The sequence below is a fragment of the Carcharhinus amblyrhynchos genome, chromosome 3, assembly GCF_965287045.1.
Source record: "Carcharhinus amblyrhynchos chromosome 3, sCarAmb.v2.hapA, whole genome shotgun sequence".
Classification (NCBI taxonomy): domain Eukaryota; kingdom Metazoa; phylum Chordata; class Chondrichthyes; order Carcharhiniformes; family Carcharhinidae; genus Carcharhinus; species Carcharhinus amblyrhynchos.
Genome location: NC_137326.1, coordinates 7,539,824 through 7,556,830, shown reverse-complemented (window position 1 = coordinate 7,556,830; position 17,007 = coordinate 7,539,824). Strand labels below are relative to the sequence as shown.

The 17,007-nt window shown below is 45.0% G+C and overlaps 5 non-coding genes across 5 annotated transcripts; 3 read left to right on the top strand and 2 right to left on the bottom strand.

The window, feature by feature from the left end:
* Window positions 1-2,435: 2,435 nt before the first annotated feature.
* On the top strand, window positions 2,436-2,508 carry trnaf-gaa (transfer RNA phenylalanine (anticodon GAA)). Its single transcript has one exon. It is a non-coding gene; the product is annotated as a tRNA-Phe (tRNA).
* Window positions 2,509-4,773: 2,265 nt separating this feature from the next.
* trnaf-gaa (transfer RNA phenylalanine (anticodon GAA)) lies at window positions 4,774-4,846 on the top strand. Its single transcript has one exon. It is a non-coding gene; the product is annotated as a tRNA-Phe (tRNA).
* Window positions 4,847-5,222: 376 nt separating this feature from the next.
* Window positions 5,223-5,295, top strand: trnaf-gaa (transfer RNA phenylalanine (anticodon GAA)). Its single transcript has one exon. It is a non-coding gene; the product is annotated as a tRNA-Phe (tRNA).
* A 293-nt stretch (window positions 5,296-5,588) lies between these two features.
* Window positions 5,589-5,661, bottom strand: trnaf-gaa (transfer RNA phenylalanine (anticodon GAA)). Its single transcript has one exon. It is a non-coding gene; the product is annotated as a tRNA-Phe (tRNA).
* Window positions 5,662-6,507: 846 nt separating this feature from the next.
* Window positions 6,508-6,581, bottom strand: trnan-guu (transfer RNA asparagine (anticodon GUU)). Its single transcript has one exon. It is a non-coding gene; the product is annotated as a tRNA-Asn (tRNA).
* Window positions 6,582-17,007: the final 10,426 nt, after the last annotated feature.

Genomic DNA, 17,007 nt, shown 5'->3' with positions numbered 1-17,007 from the left:
TGACCCCTAGTTCAGGACTCCCCCACCATCTGGAACATTCTTTCTGGATCTACCCTATCTAACCCTGTTAGAATTTTATAAGTTTCTCTGAGATCCCCTCTCACTCTTCCAAACTCCAGTGAATTCTACCCGTGTCTGTGTGGGTTTCCTCCAGGTGCCCCAGTCTCCTCCCTTCCTCCAAAGACGTGAGGGTTAGGTGGATTGGCCATGCTAAATTGTCTCTTAGTGTTGGGGGATTAGCTAGGGTAAATACATGGGATTATGGGGATAGGGTCTGAGTGGGATTGTTGCCAGTGCAGACTCAATGGGCCAAGTGACCTCCTTCTGCACTGGAGGTATTCTATGAATACACTCCTAACCCACTTAGTCTCTCCTCATATGACAGACCATCCATTCTAGGAATCAGCCTGATACACCTTCGCTGCACGACCTCTACTGGTATGAATGTGCTGAGTAAACCAAATGGCTGCAATGGGAAAGCACTGAGACACAGGAACGGAATTTGAACTCACAGTGAGAATGTTAAGAGCAATATCAAGCTGACTGAGCAAATTGGGAAGTGCAGACACTATTGGACTGGATAGCCACACACCCTCAGGCAAACATGATTGCTGTTCCAATCAGCTGCACATACCTGATCGTACAAAAGGGCAACATTTAACCGCCTGGCAGTGGCCAAATCCGCAACCTCAGTCATCTGCCCGCTGATCTGCCCATCCAGGGACACAGAGTAATACAGCAGAGAAGGGGACCACTCGGCCCCTTATCTGTGTGCGAGCTATTTGAAACAGCTACACAACAGGGCTGAGGCTGTCCTCTCTCAAAAGGGAACTGTCAACTGGAAATGAAGGGGAGAAGCATTTGCCTGGGATTCAGGTGCACTTTCTTTCAGAGTGGTTTGTAGAAGTGAGTGAGAGCTGGACTAAGAAGGGGCAATAAACAGTCCTGCAACTGGAGGTGCTGAAAATTAAGTCAGAGCAGTTCAGGGATATCTCAAAGGAACAAGATGAGGGGAAATAGAAGTGAAAGCGAGTGATGAAATTAAGAGACTGAAAGGTGTGTGATAGAAAAGGGAACAACTTCATACGCTAGCAATAGCAACTGAAGTAGTTCACTTTGAAGAGTGCAAGATTGAAGATGATAAGGTACCTGGGTTTCGGCAGGATCCCCTTGCTGGCCTTCTGAATATTCTGCTAATTGGCAACACATTTTGTCTCGCACTGGCTTCAAACATCAATTCACACAAGCTGCAACAAACCAAATGCCCACCGCAATCTTCTGTCAATATTTTCTACAGACATTTCCACACTCAATATTCTAGCGTTCTTCCATCCCCTTTCAGCATTGCCTTTTGTTTCACGCCTCCACATTCCTCATTGTGGCCCGCAGTTGCGTTCCAGTCAAAATGCCAGAGACCCACTGCATTTGAGAACATGATGGTGGACTAGCCAGATGGACAAGTGTGCGGCTTTTGCATGCTCTTCACTTTGCAGCGGCTGCAGATATAGAAGCTGAGGTGGGAGAGCAAGGAAGCTGTTGTCAGCGCAGGTGACAGACTGATGTAAAATAGCAGAGGGTGCAGGAACTAGGCAGCAGGTGAGGCAGCATGATTGCAGAGTGGAAGAGGCTTAACGTTGCAGGTCACTGCTTGGTTAAATGTGCCAGATGTTGAGGAAGTTTGCAAGAAATAGCAAAGGACAGGATTGAATGGCTGATAGCTGAGCAATGGAACAGAGAAGAGCTTTGCACTATAGTAGGGCCAGCCAGAATAGCTCAGTTGGGAGAGTGTTAGACTGAAAATCTAAAGGTCCCTGGCTCAATCCTGAGCCTTGGTAGGATCCCCTTGCTGGTTTTCTGTGCTCTTTGCTAATTGGCACCACATTTTGTCTCGCACTGGCTTCAAACATCAATTCACGCAAGCTGCAACAAACCAAATGCCCATCGCAATCTTCTGTCAATATTTTCTACAGACATTTCCACACTCAATATTCTAGCGTTCTTCCATCCCCTTTCAGCATTGCCTTTTGTTTCACACCTCCATATTCCTCATTGTGGCCCGCAGTTGCGTTCCAGTCAAAATGCCAGGGACCTGCTGCATTTGAGAACATGATGGTGGACAAGCCAGATGAACAAGTGTGCGGCTTTTGCATGCTCTTCACTTTGCAGCGGCTGCAGGTATAGAAGCTGAGGTGGGAGAGCAAGGAAGCCATTGTCAGCGCAGGTGACAGACTGATGTAAAATAGCAGAGGGTGCAGGAACTAGGCAGCAGGTGAGGCAGCATGATTGCAGAGTGGAAGAGGCTTAACGTTGCAGGTCACTGCTTGGTTAAATGTGCCAGATGTTGAGGAAGTTTGCAAGAAATAGCAAAGGAGGGGACTGAATGGCTGGTAGCTGAGCGATGGAACAGAGAAGAGCTTTGCACTGTGGCAGTGCCAGCCGAAATAGTTCAGTTGGGAGAGCGTTAGACTGAAGATCTAAAGGTCCCTGGTTCAATCCTGGGTTTTGGCAGGATCCCCTTGCTGGCTTTCTGTGCTATCTGCTAATTGGTGCTGCATTTTGTCTCGCACTGGCTTCAAACATCAATTCACGCAAGCTGCAACAAACCAAACGCAATCTCCTGTCAATATTTTCTACAGACATTTCCACACTCAATATTCTAGCGTTCTTCCATCCCCTTTCAGCATTGCCTTTTGTTTCACCCCTCCACATTCCTCATTGTGGCCCGCAGTTGCGCTCCAGCCAAAATGCCAGAGACCCACTGCATTTGAGAACATGATGGTGGACAAGCCAGATGGACAAGTGTGCAGCTTTTGCATGCTCTTCACTTTGCAGCGGCTGCAGATATAGAAGCTGAGGCAGGAGAGCAAGGAAGCTGTTGTTTGTGCAGGTGACAGACTGATGCAAAATGCACATATACGCTGTGACATAACTCCTCAGAGGCTGGTGTCCTTTGATCAGATTTGTTTTACTTATGAAGAAATTCCACTCCTCATCGCGCTTCAGGTACGATGTCAGAAGCTGGAATGTCTGCACCACTGACACACCTCAATATATTTCCAGCTGAGACTCCCTGTTTTCTCTCTTCTTCTGTGCAAGCTGGCCCCTGAAAAACGACTAAGAACATGCTCCAATTGTGTTGGCGTTATGCCTTTGTTTTACCTGTACTGAGAACGTCATCCAGAGACATGACCAACTGGGATAAACCCTGTAACATGTTCTTCATTGTCCTCTGCACGATTGAGCAGGCTGACAATAACACAATGTTTCGCCTTGTGGGTTGATTGAGGCCCTTTCGGGTATCGATCATGGAATATTTCTACAAATTCTCATCTGGCTGCAATGTCAAATAAGGAGGACTTGTATCTTACTTTGAGAAAAAGAATCCTCCTGCCAGCTCTGCATGTAGAAGGTTGGAGCAGGAGGAGGCCATTCGTCCCTTCGAGCCTGCTCCACCATTCATCACGATCATGAGTGATCATCCAACTCAATACCTAATCTTGCTATAGAAATATGGAAGATATAAATCCTTGATCCAGGGAATCAGATATTTATCCAGCTGTGAACAATGGTTAATTATTTGCTTCAAGTCCCTGCAAAGACGGATTGAATGATCAGCCTTTAAAATAGGCACGACTGGTGCTGCCCATTCCACGAACTTTATGCTACCTTTTCATAATTTCCACTTTTTCCCTTGAAACATATTTGGCAGGCTTTGCAAAATCATGGGACTGCTTCCTGGTCGACCTATTATGTCACCTTGGCTCCTGTTATGGTTCGTAGCCCTTCTCAGAAAATCTCCGGGCATTTGAATAGGACTTCATCAAGCAAGCATTTTCTAACTGGATAATCTTTACCTGATCCAGACAGATTTCCCTCAGTCAGTTTTGTCCCATTAGGTTCAGGCCTGAGCCCTCAACCACCATTAATGGTGAACAAAGCAGGTTACCTTTTGTCAGAGACGGGAACAAAAGTGATGCCCACACTTCTCAGAGCTTCCCCGATGTAAGTTCTCAATTTTGCTGAAGTCTCGATTGAAGTTAAAGGTTGGAATCCAGTGTGAATTTTACTAAATATTGATTCTCCGATCACCGTAACGACCTCCAATAATATTAAGTGTCTGCTTAATATTACGTTTATCTTACTTGGGTTTGATCTGAACATTGCTGTGCAGTTTAGTTGTTGCACGTCGGATGTCGGTGGACCTTCCAGGGTGTGAAAAGTAAAAAATCTCACAACACCAGGTTGAAGTTCCAACATGTTTATTTGGTACCATGAGCTTTCAGAGTGTTGCTCTTTCATGAAGGAGTCCAACCCCAGTCCAACGCCGACATCGCCACATCATGGCTTCCAGGGTGTGCCCTCACCCAGACATCAGGCTACATGTCATTTTGCTAAATCTAAGTCTTGCTTGGCAAGGGAATCATAGATTATTGTGGGAGTGAGGGGAGGGGAGGTGAGGAATTGGAGATGCAAACACATCAGCCAGCACGTTTTAAAATAAGAACATAAGAAATAGGAGCAGGAGTAGGCCATCTAGCCCTTTGAGCCTGCCCTGCCATTCAATAAGATCATGGCTGATCTGAAGTGGATCAGTTCCACTTTCCCGCTTTCTCCCCATAACCCTTAATTCCCTTATCTATCAGAAACCTAAAATGTTGGAGGTGGCTTGAGGGGCCGAATGGACAATAAACAAATTCCATATGTTTGCATGCAGAATCCATACAAACAGAAGCAGGTGAATGGAGGACATGTTGGTGCAAAAGTTGTCCATCAGCCGAAATAGCTCAGTTGGGAGAGCGTTAGACTGAAGATCTAAAGGTCCCTGGTTCAATCCCGGGTTTCGGCACAAGAGTTGGTATAGCTCATTTTACTGCTTCTCGCTCATATTTCCTTCACTCTCTTATGCTCTCACATTCCTTGCCTTCTTCCTCCTACAGTTATTTCAAATTTTTATTTCTTTATCTCATGTGCTTGTGGATGATTAAGGCCAGCACCATCTGGCCTCTCTTTACCTCTGCCACACCTCTGTCCTGACACCATGTCAAACATCAACTTACACAAACGAACGCAATCCAAACGCCCATCGCGATCCCCTCGTAACATTTCCCAAAGACATTGATACACTCAATATTCAAACGTATCACTTAAAAAACACTTGCATGGGTTCAGCTCTTTTCAAAGCTTAAGTCACATACAATATTCCGGGGTGTTTATATATGCCAGCCGAAATAGCTCAGTTGGGAGAGCGTTAGACTGAAGATCTAAAGGTCCCTGGTTCAATCCCGGGTTTCGGCACAAGTTGGTGTACTCTTTTGCTTCAATTTGTCCACCCCCAATGTCATCTCTCCGCTTTTCTGCAACCACTTTTTGTCCCTCTTTCTGATGAGTGCACGCAGTTTTCGCTTTGAAGTTGAAATAATAACGGGGTCGGTAACGAAAAAAAACAATCTGCTACTGTAGCTTCTTCACACACAAGAGTGTGAAGGGGAAGTGAAGCCTTTGGGCGTAACTGCAGTTCCCAAACTTTGTCACTTGTGCCCACTACAAATTAGAAATATGATCCCTTCAAGTAAAATGGACACCACCTGTGCCGAAACCCGGGATTGAACCAGGGACCTTTAGATCTTCAGTCTAACGCTCTCCCAACTGAGCTATTTCGGCTGACATGCATAGAGTTTTCGCAAGCGAAACTGAGCAATGTATTCATGTGTCTTTGCACTTTCGTTTCGTTTCTCTGTGAATAATGCACTTCTTTGGAAATCATGAACAGCTTGAATAGGAACCCCTGATTGCAACAAATCCACTCAGGGAAACAAGCATTGATACTGAATATTTTTTGTCACACTCCACTTCCTTCCCAATGAGCATTGATATTTAACACTTTTTGTTAGGCTCCATTCATCACGTTTCCTTCTCAATGATCATTGATACTGAATACATTCATTACTTTCCTCCTCCCCCAGTACTGGATATTAAATCTATTTTTTCTAAAATAAAAGATGCCTTCAAAACATCTTAAGCTTCCAAGATTTGCTCTGCACAAAATCCATTTAATTTTAAAATCATTCTCCGTTCCAGCAAACATCTGAAACCCTCCCCTTCCGCGTTTAGCCCCCAGATTTGAACAGGAAATTCGGAATAAAACCTTCAAAACGCGTGCTTTCAGTTAGCAATGAATGTGTGGAAATTGCAACACTTTTCTTCACACACAGGTAAATAAACAGTGGGAGGAAAGAAATTGTATCTTTTTTTAAGAAAAACTATGCTTTTCAGCTGCTCTGCTTTTCAAGTGGTTGGTGAGAGCACTTTCTTTCTTCTCCTGATTAAAGGGATCTATTTTGTTGCAAAAACCTTACAACAATGGAAAGGGAAGTGAGAAGACGGCTGGTTAAGGACCTGTTTAGAAATGGATCGGTCCCACTAAATGTGTGGCCAAAAAGAAGATACAATTGAACTGTTGCTCATTTATCTAATAACACGCAAGTCATCGGACAGAATAAAAACAACCGTCCCTGGGTGGGCTCGAACCACCAACCTTTCGGTTAACAGCCGAACGCGCTAACCGATTGCGCCACAGAGACATAGCATATAACATTTCCGCATAGCTTTTTGTTGCAATGCTCCCTACCTGCATGCACTACTAATTTTGCATGCTGTAGCTTCCACTTAAGATCCTGACTCAGGATCAGGCTGCAATGCTTCTCGTAACAGAGGTCCCTGCACCCTAACTCTCCTGCATTGTCTGCTCACTCCTAACATTACCTTAAACATCCACTGACATTTCCCTTCCTCACCCCAAGGCCAGGCTTCCTGCTCTATTTCCACCCAGTGGCACATAGTAAAAAATGTTAGCAAACTTTCAGATTCAGAGGATTCAGCAGAGTGCCGAATCCACCCCTGGTTCATAACAGTGAGCTCTACAAACAGGGGATATCTAGCTATTAATGGGCTAAGTAGTAAGTGCCTCTTTCATTTTATTTCCTTTTCGCCCCATACAAAGATAGAATGGTTGCAACACGGGACCTGATTCTTGCATTCATGCCAGCAGGATTTTCCCATTCCGCCATCGTGGATGGAGATTTGGCTGGTCATCAAATTCTCATACCTCACTGCAGCGGGAATGTGTTGCGAACGGCAAGTAAGATCACGCCCATGGTGCCAATTCGGCCTATTGCTGCCCCACCAGTTCCATGCAAGAGAAAATCAACAAATCCCAATCCGCTGACTTTCATAAGAACATAAGAATCCCCACAGTGCAAAAGGAGCCATTCGGCCCATTGGTTCTACACCAAATCTCTGACACAATATCTTATCCGGGGTATCATCTCGTCCTATCCCCATAACCCCATTTACCATGGCTAATTCATCTTACCTTGATCACTGAATCCCTACAGTACAGAAGGATGCCATTTGGCCCATTGAGTCTGACCACAATCCCACCCAGGCCCCATTCCTGTAACCTCACACATTTACCCTGCTAAACCCCCATACACTAGGGGGAGACTAAGGGGCAATTTAGCATGGCCTATCCACCTAACCTGCACATGTCTGGACACGAAGAGGCAATTTAGCATGGTCAATCCACCTAACCTGTACACCTTAACCTGTAGCCCTATAACTTGTTTCCTCTCAGATGTTATCCCTTTTGAAAGCCATGTTTGAACCTGTCCCCGCCACACCCTCAGCCAGATCCTAATCCATTTGCTGCATAAAAACATCTTCCCATTTCATCATTGCTTCTTTTTCCAATTCCCTTCAATTGGTGACCTCTGGTTCTTGACCCCTCTGCCAATGGGAACAGTTTCTCGCTGTCTGCTCTGACCAGAACATCGTTATTGAATCTCTCTCCATAAGTCTCATTTCCTCTGCTTCTCTTTCTGTCTCACCTCCTCCTCTCTCTCTCTATACTCTCCCACTGTCCCATTTCTCTCCCTTTGACTGCTTTCCTCTTCTGCTCCAGCTCACTCTGACTCTCACACCCTCCCACTTGCTTTTATCTTTTGCACCCACCACTCTCCTCTTCACCATTCACTCACTTTCCCTGCATCTTTCTTTACTCCCTCCTTTTCTCATTTCCCTCTTCTCTCCATTTTGGTGTTAATTCTTTATTTTAATGCCCCTCTTCTGTTTGTAACGTGCAGCAACAACCCTCCCCCAACACTCTATGGCTGTTTCTGTACTCTCCTCAAATTGAGTTAATTCAACACAGAACCCAATTAAGAATCACAGAAGTAGCTCCAATCAGATAATTTTTTGTCCTGGGCTGCATTAGTGTTTTTGATACTTTGTGAAAGGGTCAAAATTGAATTCTGAATCCCATTATTATTCTTCTTTAAATCTGTGGAATATCCAGATGTCTCAATCAGACTCAGTTATTCTGCAATTTTATGTTTTAACTCCCCACAAATTATATTGAATGGAATATGGGAAAATACAGGCCTGAGAGAACACTCCCATTAAAAAGGCTCGTGTCAAATATAATCACATTCAACCAACACTCTGGTGAATCTCTGTGCGAGTGTTCCTCTTTTGTTCCCACTCTCTACCTCCCTGGAGAATCTGTTTCACACGTTCACCTTTCTGTGCATAAAATAATTCAATCTAAAATGTCCATATGCCTTCCCTTGTGCTTCTGTCTTGTGGTAAAACATGGTAATGTTGACCCTGTGCCTCAATTACTTTTCCCCCCATATCCCACACTCTTCACTCATAAGGTTTAAAGTTTATTATTTTTAAGTTTAAGTTTATTTAATAGTCACAAGTAGGCTTACATTAACATTGCAATGAAGTTAAGCACTAAGGAAGGCTTCAGTTTGGCCTGCTATCATTTTGATTTGATTTATTATTGTCACATCTATTAGTACACAGTGAAAAGTATTGTTTCTTGCACACTAAACAGACAAAGCATACCGTTCATAGAGAAGGAAAGGAGGGAGTGTAGAATGTAGTGTTACAGTCATAACCAGGGTGTAGAGAAAGATCAATTTAGTGCGAGGTAGGTTCATTCAAAAGTCTGATGGCAGCAGGGAAGAGGCAGTTGGTACGTGATCTCAGACTTTTGTATCTTTTTCCAAAGGAAGAAGGTGGAAGAGAGAATGTCCGGGGTGCGTGGAGGGCCTTAATTATGCTGGCTGCTTTGCCGGGCAGCAGGAAGTGTAGACAGAGTCAGTGGATGGGAGGCTGCTTTGTGTGATGGATTGAGCTACATTCACAACCTTTTGTAGTTTCTTCCAGACTTGGGCAGAGCAGGAGCCATATAAAGCTGTGGTACAACTAGAAAGAATGCTTTCTATGGTGCATCTGTAAAAGTTGGCGAGAGTCGTAGTTGACATGCCAAATTTCCTTAGTCTTCTGAGAAAGTAAAGGTGTTGGTGGGCTACATACATTGTAGCCCAAACGTAGAACATTTATGTCACATGAGGCCAATCAGCCCATCATGCTGGTGCCAGCCAAATAATAAGTTATTTACCCTAATGCCACAATACAACTCTTGCTCTGAAGCTTTCTGTTAGGGCCTCTCGGTTGCTGTTCAGTAAAGGAGACATGAGTTCAACTTCTTCATAAACTACTTTTATTTCTTTGATCCAATTCCACGTACAATTCTCCACCAACACCTAGAACCACCTGTGGCCCCTTTATTTATCAGTGACTTCAATTGAACAATTGACATCAAATTCCTAACACTCTGTAGAGCCAAATACATATCCAGGTTATGTTTTACAACATTGAGGCTTTTCTGCTCCCAGCATCTTTTTCGTGCAGTGAGTTGCAGATCCCGACCAGCCTCTGGGTGAAAACAAAGTCTCAGGGCCCCTTTACTTCTGCTAATCACTTTAAACCAATGTCCCTGGATATTAACCCCTCTGTTAAGGAAATTGTTTCTTCCCATCCACTCTATTTGGGTCCCTCAGAATTTTAAGCACCTCAATTAAATCTTCTCTCAGCTCCTATGTTCCAAAGAAAACAACCCTGGTGGAATCCAATCTTTCTGCGTAGATAAAATTCTCCATTCCTGGTCAAATCCTCATAAATCTCTTTTGTATCTTCTCAAATGCAACTATATCTATTCTGTAGTGTGGTGGCCAGAACTGTACACTGTACTCTAGCTGTAGCCCAGCTAGAATTTTATAAAGTCCAAGCTAAACTCTCTGTTTAGCTTTGATGCTTTGGTTAATATTGGAAAGTATCCCATATGTCTTCTTAACCACCTTATTTTCATCAGGTGTAGCCATACCAATCCTTATAATCATCTCCTGGGATGAGGTCAGTCTATGCTTATACATTCCAAGAATCAGTTAGCTTTTCTCAGCACAATTAAGGGCAGCATGGTGGCACAGTGGTTAGCAGTCCCAGGGACCCAGGTTCGATTCCTCGCTTGGGCATTGTCTGTGCGGAGTTTGCACGTTCTCCCTGTGTCTGTGTGGGTCCCCTCCGGGTGCTCCGGTTTCCTTCCATCGTAAGAAAGACGTGCCAGTTAGGTGCATTGGCCATGCTAAATTCTCCTTCAGTGTACCTGAACAGGAACCAGTGTGGTGACTTGGGGATTTTCACAGTAACTTAATTGCAGTGTTACTTGTGACATAAATAAATAAACTAACTAATAAAACACTGCCAGCAATGCTCAGATTCTGGGAATGAACATTCGGGTGCTAATTCCAGTTGCTACCTGCCGGTGTGTCACTTTACCTTGCCAGTTAGTGCTGGGGAACCCACAGATCCAGACATCAAAGGCAGCTACACCTCCTGAACTGCTAGTTTTGGTCAACCTGTTATAGGAAAGCCATTGATAAATTGGAAAGAGTGCAGAGAAGATTTACGAGGATGTTGCCAGGACTAGTGGGGCTGAGTTATAGGGAGAAGTTGGCCAGGCTAGGACTTTATTTCTTGGAACGTAGGAGAATGAGGGGTGATCTTATTGAGGTGTATAAAATCATGAGGGGCATCAATAGGATGAATGTACATAGTCTTTTCACCAGGGAAGGGGAACTGAAAACTAGAGGGCACAGGCTTAAGGTGAGAGGGGAAAGATTTGAAAGGGACCTGAGGAGCAACTTCTTCACACAGAGGGTGGTGCAGATATGGAATGAGCTGCCACAGAAAGAGGCAGGTACAATAGCAATATTTAAAAAGCATTTGGATAGATACGTGGATGGAAAAGGATTAGAGGGTTATGGGCCAAATGGGGGCAATTGGGACTAGCCAGGAGGGCAGCACTGGTTGGCATGGACTGGTTGGGCCGAAGGGCCTGTTTCCATGCTATATTGCACCATGACTCTATGGCAACTTATTAAATTGCCACCTCTGCTAAGTTATACGTTGTCTGTCTACAATGAGGTTAGCAGTAGCTAGAAAAGCCAGAACATTTCGTTGTTGCCTTGTTTTGAGCCAAACACCTTGGACCTTGCCCAAGGATCACTGTAATGCAGTAAATTGAAGATATTCTCTGCTTGCAATGCAGATTTTCTGTCGCATTTTGTCAGTGGCCACACTTTTGTATGGCTCTGGCACTCTCTGGTGTTCCAACTTGGCACTACAGCATAAATACTTGCAATTATTGGAGCTGGCCACTGTAACATAACCAAAGTTTGAATAGAGCTGGAAAATGATTGACACTTTGGATTGAGACTCAGAAATGTAAGGAAAGAAGGCGGAATGAAAGGCTCTTAGAGATTCAATGTTCCAAGAAATATAGATAAATCAAACTCCAATAACCTGTTTACCATCAGGATAGGATTGGGCTTGTTGCGATCTCTCCCTGCCTTTGTCACATCAAGACTCACACAACAGCAACCACTACCGGTGCAAGACATTGGAGGGCAACTGTCGCACATGTACTTCAACAAGGAGTCACCTAGAAAGAAAATTGCCATGAAAAGAGGAATCAACAGACCAAAGAACATAACAGAAATAAGAACTTAATTAAAATACAATGAAGGGATGTTCAAAGGTATCTGAAAAGGGAAAAGGTGATATGACTTCATGTTATGCTGCTTTAGTCCAAACACGTCCCTTCACACTTCTTCCCTTTCCCCCCTGCCTCCCCCCCCACATTCTCCTGTCTCTCCTCCCCAACCCATTCCTCTCCTCCAGCCCTCCCCTCCCACTGCCCTTCCCATCCACCTCTTCCCCAGCTTTGGCCCAAACATATCCCAAAAATAAAGCATTGCAATGCAGGCAAACAGATGGAAGATGTTCTATTCCTCTGCTACAGGTTGATAACTGGTGCTTAAAAGCATGATTGATTCCTAATGAGGAGACTGTATAAATGCTGTGCGTACACTCTTGTATTTACAGCTTGTATGCTGCATGCACATCCCATGTACATTATGTGCACACTCTACACTTAGAACTGTTAGGATACCAGATGAGAAACCCCAAGGTATATCATGAAACCATTCTCGACCCCAACAATTTTTCTATTTTCGCATTAATGTGAGGATAAGATGTTTCACTCCATGCATGATTCTACTGACACACTGGAGATCTTTTATCAAAACAAATTTTATTTACCAACATAGTTTAACTATAACAAATGAATTAGCTTAATATTTGACAATTGAACAATACTTAAACATGACAAGCTATAATTCTTAACTGCTAATCTATCACTATAAGTTCCAATTCAGGCAATATTCGTCTTATAGACTTAAACCTCTCTCTAAAATTAGTTTTCAAATTAAATGCCTTTTGTAATAAACTCCATCTAAACAGTCTTGTTTTCTCCTCTTCAAATTTCTCCTGAAATTTCTATTTTGATTTATTGTCATATGTGTTGGGATACAATGAAAAGGATTGCTTCTTGTGCACTATACAAAGCATACAGTACATATAGAAGGAGAAAGTCCAGAATGTAGTGTCATAGTCATAGCTAGTGTATAAGAAAGATCAACTTAGTGCAAGGTAGGTCCATTCAAAAGTCTGATGGCAGCAGAGAAGAAGCTGTTCTTGAGGCAGTTGGTATGTGACTTTTGTATACTTTTCCCAATAAAAGAAGGCGGAAGAGAATATGTCCAGGATGAGTGGGGTCCTTAATTATGCTGGCTGCTTTGCCGAGACAGCGCGAAGTGTAGACAGAGTCAATGGATGGGAGGCTGGTTTGCGTGATGGATTGGGCTACATTCATGATCTTTTGGAGTTTCTTGTGGTCTTACGCAGTGCAGGAGCCATACCAAGCTGTGGTACAACCAGAAAGAATGCTTTCTATGGTGTATCTGTAAAAGTTGGTAAGAGTTGATTATGGTCAGTGTAAACAATTGCCTCTGAAGAAATTCGGGCAACACAAATGTTAAAACGTTGCAATGCCAACACCAAACTCAGTATTTTCTTCTCAATGGTTGAATATTTCTTTTCATGATTATTTTCTGTAAAAATAACATAAGAACATAAGAAATAGGAGCAGGAGTAGGCCATCTAGCCCTTCGAGCCTGCCCCGACATTCAATAAGATCATGGCTGATCTGTCGTGGCTCAGTTCCACATTCCTGCCCTCTCCCCATAACCCTTAATCCCCTCGCTTATCAAAAACCCATCAACCCGCGTCTTAAAAATATTTAGCGAGGTAGCCTCCACCACTTCAACGGGCAGAGAATTCCAGAGATTCACCACCCTTTGAGTGAAGAAGTTCCTCCTCAACTCCGTTCTAAACCGCCCCCCCCCCCCCTTTATCTTGAGGCTGTGCCCCCTAGTCCTACTATCCTTTCTGAGCGGGAAGAGTCTCTCCACCTCTATCCTATCCATCCCATTCATCATCTTATACGTCTCAATGAGATCTCCCCTCATTCTTCTAAACTCTAACGAGTACAAGCCTAGTTTATTCAGCCTCTCCTCATAGCTCAACCCCCTCAACTCCGGCATCAGCCTAGTAAACCTCCTCTGCACTCCCTCCAAGGCCAAAATATCCTTGCGTAAGTACGGCGCCCAAAACTGCACACAGTACTCCAGCTGCGGCCTCACCAATGCCCTATACAGCCGCAGCAAGACCTCCCTACTTTTATATTCAATCCCCCTCGCTATGAAGGCCAGCATCCCATTCGCCTTCCTGACCACCTGCTGCACCTGCAAGCTGGGTTTTTGCGACTCATGCACAAGGACCCCAAGGTCCCTCTGCACCGTCGCCTACTGCAGTTTTTCGCCACGTAAGTAATAATCCTTCCTACCATTATTCCTACCAAAGTGGACCACCTCGCACTTGCCAACATTAAATTCCATTTGCCAGTTCCTGGCCCATTCACCCAGCCTATCTAGATCCTTCTGTAGACTCTCCACACCCTCCGCACAATTTGCCGTTCCACCAATCTTGGTGTCATCAGCAAATTTCGACACCATACACTCAGTTCCCTCCTCCAGATCATCTATATAAATGGTAAATAGCTGAGGCCCCAGCACCAACCCCTGGGGCACTCCACTAGTCACCAACTGCCAATCCGAATAGCACCCATTGACCCCCACTCTCTGCCTCCTATTTGATAACCAATCCTCTATCCACGCTAACACCCTACCCCCAACTCCATGTCCCCTGACCTTCTGCAATAACCTCTTGTGAGGTACTTTGTCAAACGCCTTCTGAAAATCAAGGAAGACCACATCCACCGGCTCTCCTCTATCCACCGCCCTAGACACATCCTCATAGAACTCCAGTAAATTTGTCAGACACGACTTGATGGGAAAGGTAGGATTAGAGAGCCGTGGATTACAGGGGGTATCGAAGACTTGGTCAGGAAGAAGAGGGAGGCGTATGTTAGGTCGAAACGACTGGGTACGGAGAGTGCGCTGGAGGAATATAGAGAGAGTAGGAGGGAGCTAAAAAGGGGAATTAGAAGGGAGAAGAGAGGGCATGAAATGGCTTTGGCTGGTAGGATTAAGGAGAATCCAAAGGCATTTTATTCCTATATTAGGAGCAAGAGAGTAGTTAGAGGGAAAATTGGTCCTCTTAGGGACAAAAGTGGGGAGTTATGTATTGAGTCGGAGGGAATGGGGGAGCTCCTGAATGAATACTTTGCGTCGGTATTCACGAAGGAGAGGGGTTCGGAATCGTGCGGTCTGTTAGAGGGAGCTGAGGATCAGCTGCAGGAAATATCTATTACGAGGGAGGAAGTGCTAGGGCTTTTAGGTAGCGTAAGGACGGATAAAGCTCCGGGGCCTGATGATATTTATCCCAGGCTGCTTAGGGAGGTGAAAGATGAAATTGCTGGGCCTCTGGCGCAAATCTTTGTCTCTTCTTTGGACACAGGTGAGGTCCCAGAAGACTGGAGGGTGGCAAATGTGGTACTGCTGTTCAAAAAAGGTAGTAGGGATAACCCTGGGAATTATAGGCCGGTGAGTTTGACATCGGTGGTAGGGAAATTAATGGAAAAAGTACTTAGGGGTAGGATGTATGAGCATTTGGAGCGTTGCGGTCTGATTGGGGATACGCAACATGGCTTTGTTAGAGGGAGGTCTTGCCTTACGAATCTGGTGGAATTCTTTGAGGAGGTGACAAAAACGGTTGACGATGGGCAAGCCGTTGATGTCATCTATATGGATTTCAGTAAGGCGTTTGACAAAGTCCCTCATGGTAGGCTGGTAGAAAAGGTTAAGGCGCATGGGATATGGGGTCAGGTAGCTAAGTGGATTGAGAACTGGCTGGGCAATAGGAGACAGAGGGTAGTTGTGGAGGGGACTTTGTCCAGCTGGAGGCCAGTGACCAGTGGTGTGCCGCAGGGCTCGGTACTGGGACCTCTCCTCTTTGTAGTCTACATAAATGACTTGGAAGAGAGCGTAGGTGGTGTGATCAGCAAGTTTGCTGATGACACCAAGATGGCAGGGTTGGCGGGTACTGAAGTGGATTCTCAGGTGATACAACAGGATATAGATAGGTTGGTGCATTGGGCAGATAGGTGGCAGATGGAATTTAATCCTGACAAATGCGAGGTGATGCATTTTGGAAGGAATAATGTAGAGAGGAGCTATGTGATTAAAGGTAGACAAATTAGGAGTATAGAAACACAGAGGGACCTGGGAGTGCAGGTTCACAAATCCATGAAGGTTGTGACACAAGTGGAGAATGTTGTCAGGAAGGCTTATGGAATGCTAGCCCTTATAGGAAGAGGTATAGAGTTTAAAAGCTGCCGTCTAATGCTTCAGTTGTATAGAACGTTGGTTAGACCGCATTTGGAGTACTGCGTCCAGTTCTGGTCACCTTACTACCGGAAGGACGTGGAGGCTCTGGAAAGGGTGCAGAGGAGGTTTACCAGGATGTTGCCTGGCATGGAGGGGTTGGGTTACGAGGAAAGGTTGGAGAAACTGGGACTGTTCTCTTTGGAAAGACGGAGATTGAGGGGTGACATGATAGAGGTATATAAGATACTGAAGGGAATAGACAGGGTCAATAGTGAGAGACTGCTCCCTAGATTGGTTACGAATACAAGAGGACATGATTTAAGGGTGAGGGGGGAGAGGTATAATTTGGATATGAGAGGAAGGTTCTTTACGCAGAGAGTAGTGGGGGTATGGAACGCGCTACCGAGTGGGGTGGTGGAGGCGGGAACGTTGGACTCGTTTAAGGTTCAGTTAGATAGGCACATGAGTGAAACGAGGATGGAGGGTTATGGTAGGGGTTATTGAATAAGGGTTAGAACCTCGGGAGACACCGGAAAGGCAGGCTTGTGATTAACGTTTTTTGTCTTTTTACTCCGCAGGTGGAGGTCCACCTCGTTGTCAAACGAGGGGCATGCACACGGTGGGTTGTGCGTGGGCTGCTCCTGGAGGTTCCGGGAGTGGCCTAGTACTTCGTGTCGGTGTGTGTGCTTGATCCTGGACCGGTAGACGGGCGCCGCAACAGCTCGGTGACTAGCACTGCTAGCTGTGCAGATACATGGATTTGGGCCTGTGTCTGTGGGAGTTTGTGCATTCTCCCTGTGGTTGCGTGGGTTTCCTCCGGGCGCTCCGGTTTCCTCCCACACCCCAAAGATGTGCTCTTAGGCTGATTGGTTTTACCAGATTGACACTATTCTCCCCTGAATCTGGCTAA